We start from the raw sequence: 9,577 nt of genomic DNA, 5'->3' as shown, positions 1-9,577 counted from the left end.
GAGGGTATAAATAAATTATTATTAATTATTATTATTATTATTCACAAATAGGCTTGACTCACTAGGGATTCAGGTTACCCCTACACATATTGGAGGAGCTCTGAATGCACAGGAAACCCCTACAACCCAGGTCAACATGCAGGGGTGCTGGTGTCTGTGATATTTGATTTAAGAGCAAAAGAGCCCACAGGACTTGCAAGCCCTCTCTCAGTGTGTTATTTCAATGTATTGAGGGTTTATCTGAGCCTCCTAACACAAGGTTCCATATGCTCACTGATGATAATTCCAAAGGAACAGCACCAGTTCCCTAATACAGTGGAACCTCGGTTTATGAAAACCTCGGTTTATGAATTTTCGGTTTATGAACGCCGCGGACCCATCTGGAACGGATTATTTCACTTTCCATTACTTTCAATGGGAAAGTTTGCTTCAGTTTATGAACGCTTCAGTTTATGAACAGACTTCTGGAACCAATTACACCCATGCTTCGGGTTAAGTACGCTTCAGGTTGAGTACTCCGCGGACCCGTCTGGAACGGATTAATTCACTTTCCATTACTTTCAATGGGAAAGTTCGCTTCAATTTATGAACGCTTCAGTTTAAGTACTCCAAGGACCATCTGGAACAGATTAATCCACTTTCCATTACTTTCAATGGGAAAGTTCGCTTCAGTTTATGAATGCTTCAGTTTATGAACAGACTTCTGGAACCAATTGTGTTCATAAACCGAGGTATCACTGTATAAAGCCAGGATGGACCTAGTCTGATAGAACAATTGCATAAGGGATATTTGTGATATTTAGCCAAGCTTGCCTGTAGAAATTCTTGAAGGCACAAGACAGGCTCGAAGAAGACGTTATTTACAGTCAAAGGAAAACTTTGTGTGAAGTATCCTTCTCCAAGAGATAGAAGACGCCTAGTATTGTATCATATTTCTCCCATTTAAGAGAGGGAAAATAGATATATTTCAAAGCCAGAACGGCTCCAGAAAGTTTAATTTAGGAGACTAATCCCTTGATATCTTTGGGCTTTGTGTTGGTTTTGTTTTTGCTCGAATAAATTTGGCTAGCGAGGAACAGCAGGACTGCCTCAGCTCCCCCACACTGTCTCTGAGCACCACTATATCATCTCCACCATGTTTCAAGACACAGAGTTTAAATATTTTTTAACCTAGTTCCCCCCACACCCACACTCTTTTCTCAAGATGTTCTGTAAAATGCAGTCTTGTTTCCAGTATGCAGTTGGCTGGATTTCTCAACCCATTGCTCTTCTGCATTTGTAGAAGGGAGATGAAAGTAGTAGAGAATTTCAAGTCTTATCAAGAAGATATACCGGTGTCAGAAGTCAGCATCACTGGGCATTTGCCAGAGTCCACCGAGGAGCCACCAGTAACCAGAGATCCACTAGGAAACATTGAGACTTCCTGCAACCATATTTGCTTTTCTTTGTGCAAATGCACACAAGGCTAAAAGAGCCTATAGTCCTGGCCACCAATGGGGCCCATGGCATGGCATGAAAGCTATGGCATTTAGGGAGAGAAAACCATAAAACCCTCTAAATTGGCTTTAAAACTAAGCCAGTTATTTTCTCCTCTCCTCTCTTGCTTTGTGTAACATCCAGCCCAATGAAGGCTTCTGGATAATCCATAGAATCACAGAGTTGGAAGAGACCACAAGGGCCATCCAGTCCAAGCCCCTGCCAAGCAGGAAATACCAACAAAGCATTCCTGACAGATGGCTGTCACTCCTCCACTTAAAGACCTCCAAAGAAGGAGACTCCACCACACTCCTTGGCAGCAAATCCCACTGCCGAACAGCTTTTACTGTCAGGAAGTTCTTCCTAATGTTTAGGTGGAATCTTCTTTCTTGTAGTTTGAATCCATTGCTCCGTGTCCACTTCTCTGGAGCAGCAGAAAACAACCTTTCACCATCTTCTACATGACATCCTTTTATATATTTGAACATGGCTATCATATCACCCATTAACCTTCTCTTCTCCAGGCTAAACATACCCAGCTCCCTAAACTGTTCCTCACCCAACCCAACCCAAAAGCTTGCTCACTTTTTTGTATAACAAAAGGGCAAGGTAATGAAGGAATCTTCCTATTTATATTCTTCTTATGGGTCAACATGGCTACCACTGCATTTTTAACAGTTTAGTTTTAACCCTTACAACAACCTCCATTGAAATTCATTATTCTCTTCCATTTTGCAGGTAAGGTGAGGCTTGATGCTAAGGAAAAGGGGACTTGAGTACAGCCCCCAACCATATTCTTGGCAGAAGTGGGATTCAAACCAGGGACTGGCTGATTTGTAGCCCCGTCGCTCAGCCACTATTCTTGCACAGCACCACACTACGCCAGAGCTGATCGAGACATTAAAGCAAGAGATTACAGCAACTGGTGCATGCTTCTGCGTTTCATGTTTCTGCTATAAAACGCAAAGCAGAGTTTTATAGATCGCGTCACAGGTGGAATCTGAGAGCTGCAGGGTTGTTGAAGGGGAAAGTCCAAAATAATATGTTAAAGAACAATGATCTCTAGCCCATGAAAGCTTATGGCGAAATAAATTTGTTAGGATGCTACACGCCACTTTCTGGCATATTTGCTGTAAACATGCTAAAATGACTAGTACTCTGGGATTTGCCTTTATGCTTCTATCCCCCACCAATCCCCACCTCCATGTTATGTTCACACCCCGTCAGCAATCAGAAGAAACAACACACAGGGAGCAATAATGCTGATGTTGATCAAAGAATCAATGTAGAATAGTAACATAATAATCATTCATTCATTCATTCATTTTTTAAGCACTTGTTTCACAAATGGGACCCAAAACGACTTAAATCCAAATGTAAGGAGGCATCATTTTTTCATTCTGCCCTGTACTTGTCACATGCAGAAGAGTTTCCTTTCCACTGCAGTTCGCCTTCCACCAAAAAGTATTGGAGGAAATGGCAGCGGGTGGGAAGTAGAATCAATTGTGTGTTGTTTATGGACTGAAAGCAGCAGCAGCAACAGAGAATACTGATCATATTTGACGGATTGATTTCCGTTCTGGGCATAGGACGAATAAATGAACACTGGCAATTTCCACTCCCAGTTCCATTTTCCTTGGAATTCTCCAACATCCCTAGTGTAGAAGAAGATTGTGATGGCTCCATAAGGGGATCCCATGCCAGGGCTACTATTGGTTGTAATAAACCAGGCTGATCCCCTCCCCCAGACGCATACACACTCCCAGCCTAATCCCAAAACTTGCTGGGGCAGCACATAAGTGTAAGTAATTAGAATGAGGTGTATCAACAGCTATGCTGTTGTGGTTTCACAGCACAGGATGCTAAGCCGGTGCTGCAGGGACCTTATGCCAGCATTGCAGACAGATAGGGCTGCTGATTTATTTATTTTTACTGGCCCCGCTCCTGGGCTTTTAACAGCAGAAAAGAAAACGGGCAAAGAAATTAAGCAGAGGCTTCTGCCTGTCATGCCGAAGGAGCTTCAGCCCCTTAATTTTCTGTTTATGAGGTTGTTGTTAAAGGTTTGTTGTGCAGGGAACTCTGAAGAAGTGCTTCCAGCCAGCTCAGAAGTGGAGCATGGCTCTCACTTATGCTGTATTCAGCTTGGGCCGTGCTGCTTCAGGCTTACTTAAGGATTGCTTTGACGTGGAATTTTCTTCAAACAGCAGGCCTTCCTTGTAACAAACTGCCCTGTGTAGTTTATTTAAGGTTTTTGAAGCCACTTCAGAGGAAGCCACTGCGATGATGAACCTTATAAAGAAACGTATGATTACACTTTGCTTTTCTTGCTTGAACATGACTCCTAATGTCGGTACATAACATTAAGTACAGTTGCATTTTGTTGAGGCACCATTCCTTGCAGGACCAGCCCTACCATTAGGCAAAGTGAAGCGGCTATCTCAGGTGGCGGGCGCTGAGGGGCAGGTAGTGGGCTCAGCTGTGTGTGCAATGCTGCCTCCTCTATGCCCTCTAAGTCAACCTGTTGTTAGTGATGTTGGGGAATTCCAGCAAAAAGAAAGAAAGAAATGGGAGCAGCAATGGCTAAAATCTGCTTAACCATCCCTGTTCCAGAACAGAAACCCAGCAAATACAATCAATATTTGCGTAGGGGCCATGCTAATCTTCTCTGTATCATTCTAATTTTAGTATATGTGCTGCTGAAGCTGTTGTTGCATTCAGTCCACAAACAATATGTAATTGATTACATTTCTTCTCCATTTGCATTGTGTTTCTATTGTATTGAAATGAACAGGGTGGAATAACGTAACAACAACATTATACAGTGGTGCCTCGCAAGACGAAAGCAATTCGTTCCGCGAGTCGATTCGTCTTGCGAAGCGTGGTTTGCCACGGCAAACAAAACAAAACCAAAAAACCGCCAAAAAAATTGTCTTGCGAAGCGCAGCCATAGAAAATTTCGTCTTGCGAAGTGCCAAAAACATCGCAAAGTGCTTTCGTCTTGCGAGTTTTTCGTTGCGCGAGGCATTCGTCTTGCGAGGTACCACTTTATATGTGTTTTTGCCACTGTGGACAGTGAAATGAATAATGTAACTTTTGATGGAAGACAAACTGCAGTGGAGTGGAAACAGTGGCGCATGCAATGAATACAGGGCAGTACGGAAAACGATGCCTTCTTACATCCCTGTTTGCTGTCCTCATGTGTACTGGAGGACACTTTTTCCATCACCAGTGCTGAAATAAGTTTCAGCTCCAGCTTCTGTACATGGAATGAGGAAGGTACCATCTTGTCCTCTGCCTTAGGTGGAAACATACCTTGGGCTGCTGCTCATTCCTTACTTTCTGCTCGCTTGAGTGAGTTAATTACTCAGCAGTCACCTCTTTTTCACAGCTTATTGAAAAGGAAAAGAAACACCACCCAAGCCTGCTTCCTTCCTTTGATAAATCAGTAAGCTTACCAAATAAGTAACTGTACAAATGGTATTTATATATTAGTACCTTTATGAAGGCAATAAAGCTGTCATGTCAAAACGATACTTCTCTCATTAGTTTAAGGTGCAACAGGACTGAGGAAAAATGACACAAGGGGGGAATCAATTTGCTTGATCAAATAAACTAATTAGGGAAATTACACATCTATGATGATGTTAATCGTGCAAGCAACATGTCTTGTCGTGTTTCGGCACTTCGCTACTCTCGCTGTGTCTCTGTCCCATTTATTAGGAAGAAGAGTGAAGAACCCTACATGAAGATGCCTTTGTGAGGGAAATCAAAACTGGAATGTGAGTGGCTGGCCTATTAAGAGATCCCCTGCATCTTTATTAGCAAAATCCCTGGGTTCCAGATTGCACAGATGCATATGCAAGTAGGATTCTTGCATAGACTTCCCCTCATCAAATGCCCATGCCGGTGCTATTTCCTGCAATTTCTCCAATGTGTTCTTCATCTGCAAAAATGACTTCCAGTTTTCTGCCTCTTTTGCAATGCACTTTCTTAATACTTTTGGTGGGATCGGGCTGGGCTTTATTTAGCATTGTAAGGTTGGTATGATTGTGCTTTTCTTCCCATTAAACATTTTCCCAACAACCTGCAGCTCACCCAGCTCCCTGTGCCTCATAATCTCAACAAACTCCATGGGAGGAATTACCTTAGCTGTCTTTACTTGCTTTTGATTGGAGTGGGGAATAGTGGCTACCGAGCTCCTGAGAGTGGCGTAGTCACTGATTTTCTTTTTAAGGGAAGTTCTCCTTGTATCCTTTAAATGAAGTTTTATTCAATCATTTCTTTAAAAATAAAAATAAAAAGTTCACTTAGGGAAAACAAGTTAACAGCTGCTAGGTTCACAGTAGGCAGCGCCCCTAACTTCTTGTGCTAATAGACTAGCCCAGCTGAGGATGTGATGCTCTTTTCAGGAAACATGGGCACCCAGGAAGGCTGCATTGTGCAGACCACTGGGAAGGTGCTTTGTAGGGGGGGAGGACACACACAAGCACACCTTAGCCACTCTAAAGCTAAGGGGAGTGCAACAAAAATGCTGAAGTCTTCAAAAAAATTCTATTCCATTTAATATAAGGTTACCAGATTTTTTTTCAGTGAATCCGGGGACAAATAAATAAATAGTGTGTGTGTGTGTAAAGTTATTTTTAAAAAATATCTTCTCTTCTGCGGTCTCCTCTGTTGCGTGGCCTTACTCTGAGTCCAGGGTCTGCTTTCTTGGAGCGCTAGCCGAGCTTCCACTCCCTCCCTCTCCGTCCTTGCACTGCGATCCCCTACAGGCTTACTCAGGAGTAAGCGTTAGCAGAAATCCCTTCCTCCTCCTGCTGCCCTGCCCGCCTGTGGGCATCTCCTGTGCAGGCATCAGCAGAGATTGAGAAAACGACTGTGGGATGATTACAGAATGACAGATTTGGAAAGGACCTGTGAGGGGCATCTAGGCTAACCCCCTGCAATGGAGGTACCTCAACTCAAGTAGCCTCAACTTAAAAGAACATAAGGCTTCCCTGCTCCTGTGACACAGAAGGTACAACACACACACACACACCCGCAAGCCCCATCCCACCAATCTCTCCCTTTTTATCAAAGGGAAGGGGAGGGAGGCAAGCAAGCAGAGGTAACCTCTTTTAATTTTTTTGAAGATTTTAATTTTTCTAAGGTTCATTTTTTAATAAGAAGGGAGCAGGACAGCTGTTTAGGGGGAAGCAGCAGAAACACCCCCAAAATAAAAATAAAACATTCCTCCCCTTTTATTTTTTGCTAGTGGGGGTGGGTGCAAGGGAAGAAAAATGAAGCAGCAGCACATAATGATGTATATAGGCTTAGGGAGCTGGGTATGTTTAGCCTGGAGAAGAGAAGGTTAAGGGGTGATATGATAGCCATGTTCAAATATATAAAAGGATGTCATATAGAGGAGGGAGAGAGATTGTTTTCTGCTGCTCCAGAGCAGGGCCATCTTAAGCGCCCCTGGCGCCGTGGTGCGACGGATCCCTCCGGCGCGCCCCCGCCCCGTTTCCCAGCGCGGTGGGCGGGCGGGCAGGCACAGCGTGGTTGCCATGTGTGCAGCTGCGCGGCGAACCAGCCAGCCAGCCGGCGGGCGCAGCTTGCGGCGCCCCCCTGGCAGGCCGGCGCCGTGGTGCCCTGCGCCACCCAGCCTGCACGTACGGCCAGCCCTGCTCCAGAGAAGCGGACACGGAGCAATGGATTCAAACTACAAGAAAGAAGATTCCACCTGAACATTAGGAAGAACTTCCTGACAGTAAGAGCTGTTCAGCAGTGAAATTTGCTACCAAGGAGTGTGGTGGAGTCTCCTTCTTTGAAGTTCTTTAAGCGGAGGCTTGACAGGCATATGTCAAGAATGCTTTTATGGTGTTTCTTGCGTGGCAGGGGCTTGGACTGGATGGCCCTCGTGGTCTCTTCCAACTCTATGATTCTATGATTCTATAGGGTTGGGGAACCAAATGTATGAGAAGACAAAGGGAGAATTGGGAAGTTTATGGGTAAGGAGGAAAAAATGGGGAGACACAGAGAAGGAAGGGAGGGAAGGCAGTCCAATGTAGCTCACAAACATGCAGAATGGAGCAAAAGAGGCAAGACAATTTCCCCACCCCCACCCCTTAACTTTGAAGCAACAGCCTCTGAGAGTTGCAGCAAGCCCAGCTGCACCTCCGGCTCCCAAGGAGACCCTCTCTGGAGCTGGAGCGGTTGGTTGCTTCCGGCTCTGGGGAGGGTCTGGAAGTCCCCAGGCATATGATTAATCCGGGGACATTACATTAAATCCGGGGACATTCTGGGGGTGGGTTTTGTCTGGGGACAGATTAGCAAATCCGGGGGCTTTCCCCAGGAACCAGGGACGTCTGGTAACCATAATTTAATAATTTTTAGTAGAAGTCCTGTTCTTGATAGTTCATGGGAAATGATAAAAAGAATGCAGGAAAATGTTCAGTGTAGCACTAGTGCAGGTTCACTGGGTGGCTGTAGGGAGGCCAGAAACATGGTGTGTGTGCAGTTTTATATTAAACAAAAGCCCTAAGAATGATACAATAACCAAATATTTCATGGTATTGTGCACAAATTGGAGGAGAAGGATGGAGGAGGAGGAGGAGGAGGAGGAGGAGGAGGAGGAGGAGGAGGAGGAGGAGGAGGAGGAAGAAGAAGAAGAAGAAGAAGAATTTCACCATCACAACAACAATTTCTGTGATCTCTAAAATACACATCAGGGCCCCAGAGTCTTAGTATTGAGATTGCTTGTGCATATAGCCAGCAGCTGTGATTGAGACAAGTTGCTATAATATATTTTGCAAACTAGTTTTTGTGAATGTCATACGCAACATTCACATGATCATTTACAAAATAAAGTTAATTGGGGGAGGCTGCTTCAAAGGATATGCAGAACCTCAGGCATTTAAATGGCAGCATTCTTCTTTACCAGGAAACCAATGTCATGCCCTCCAGTTGTTGGACTCAAGCTCCCATCAGCCTCATGGTCAGGGATCATGGGAGATGCAGTGCAACAACAGCTGGAGGTAACCAACTGGCTGTTCTGCCACCCATGTTAATCGTGCAAATTCCCTAGTTTGTAGTATGGCCTAGCACATTTGTTCTGTTGCTTTTCAGTTCTGAAACAACAACATCATCATCAACATCATCATTTCTTGTCTACTTTTCACTCATAGATCCCAGTACTGGTTACAACAATCTAAAATTACAGTATTAAAATGAGTTATAGCAATTTATAATCAAATGAATAGGGTGGGTCCTAAAATATACATCTCAAGCATCAAAGCCTAGGGTAAATAAATGTCAGATTCACATTAAAACCCTGAAGTAGCCACATCAGATTTGGCCTAATTTTCATTTAAGTACAAAATCTAGCTTATTTCTGTAGCTCAACACAATGCTGAGAGAGTGCTCATAAGGAAAACACTGCTGGTTCCTCTTTTTCTTTTTCTTCCTTGTAACACAAAGACGGGTTTTCAAATTAAGAGAAACAGAAAAGAAATAATAAGATAAAGAAATAGGGAGTTGGAGTGGAAAATTCCTGGAACGTGCTCTGTTTTGACAGCTTTTGTAAGCCTTCAAAAAGATTGGCTTCTGGGAGTTTGGAAAATAAATGTGCCCTAACGAAAGGACTATGATAGTTGGTTTGCTGTCCAGCAGCAAACACAGCAAAAACACATGAACATAGGTATGTAAGATCTGCTGGGTCAGACCAAAGCCGCCTACATAGTCCAGGATTCTACTTCTATAGAGGCCAAGCAGTTGCCTATGGGAAGCTTAGAAACAGGGCATAAGTATAATAGTATTTTCCTGCTCATTAATCTATGGAGGTATGTATCAAAGCCATTTCTGCTGTCAATCTCAGAGAAGAAATAAAAGGCAAAGGAACCTCAGTGTCCCCTCTAAAAGGAGCAGTAAATCCAAGGGGAGAGGTTGGTATTAGAAAACTGTTGGAGAGAAAGCACCATCCTTTTCCTGAATGGGATATTCTGAGCCAGTGTGGTGTAGTGGTTAAGAGCGGTAGACTCGTAATCTGGGGAACCGGGTTCGCGTCTCCGCTCCTCCACATGCAGCTGCTGGGTGACCTTGGGCTAGTCACACTTCTCTGAAG

General features: G+C 44.0%; 1 pseudogene; it reads right to left on the bottom strand.

Annotated features, from left to right (window-relative positions):
• Positions 1-4,115: 4,115 nt before the first annotated feature.
• On the bottom strand, positions 4,116-4,181 carry LOC148685131 (U6 spliceosomal RNA; annotated as a pseudogene).
• Positions 4,182-9,577: the final 5,396 nt, after the last annotated feature.

The sequence above is a fragment of the Zootoca vivipara genome, chromosome 7 (assembly GCF_965207765.1).
Source record: "Zootoca vivipara chromosome 7, rZooViv2.hap1.1, whole genome shotgun sequence".
Classification (NCBI taxonomy): domain Eukaryota; kingdom Metazoa; phylum Chordata; class Lepidosauria; order Squamata; family Lacertidae; genus Zootoca; species Zootoca vivipara.
Note: the sequence above shows the minus strand (reverse complement) of the source record. Positions and strands in the feature narration are given on the sequence as shown.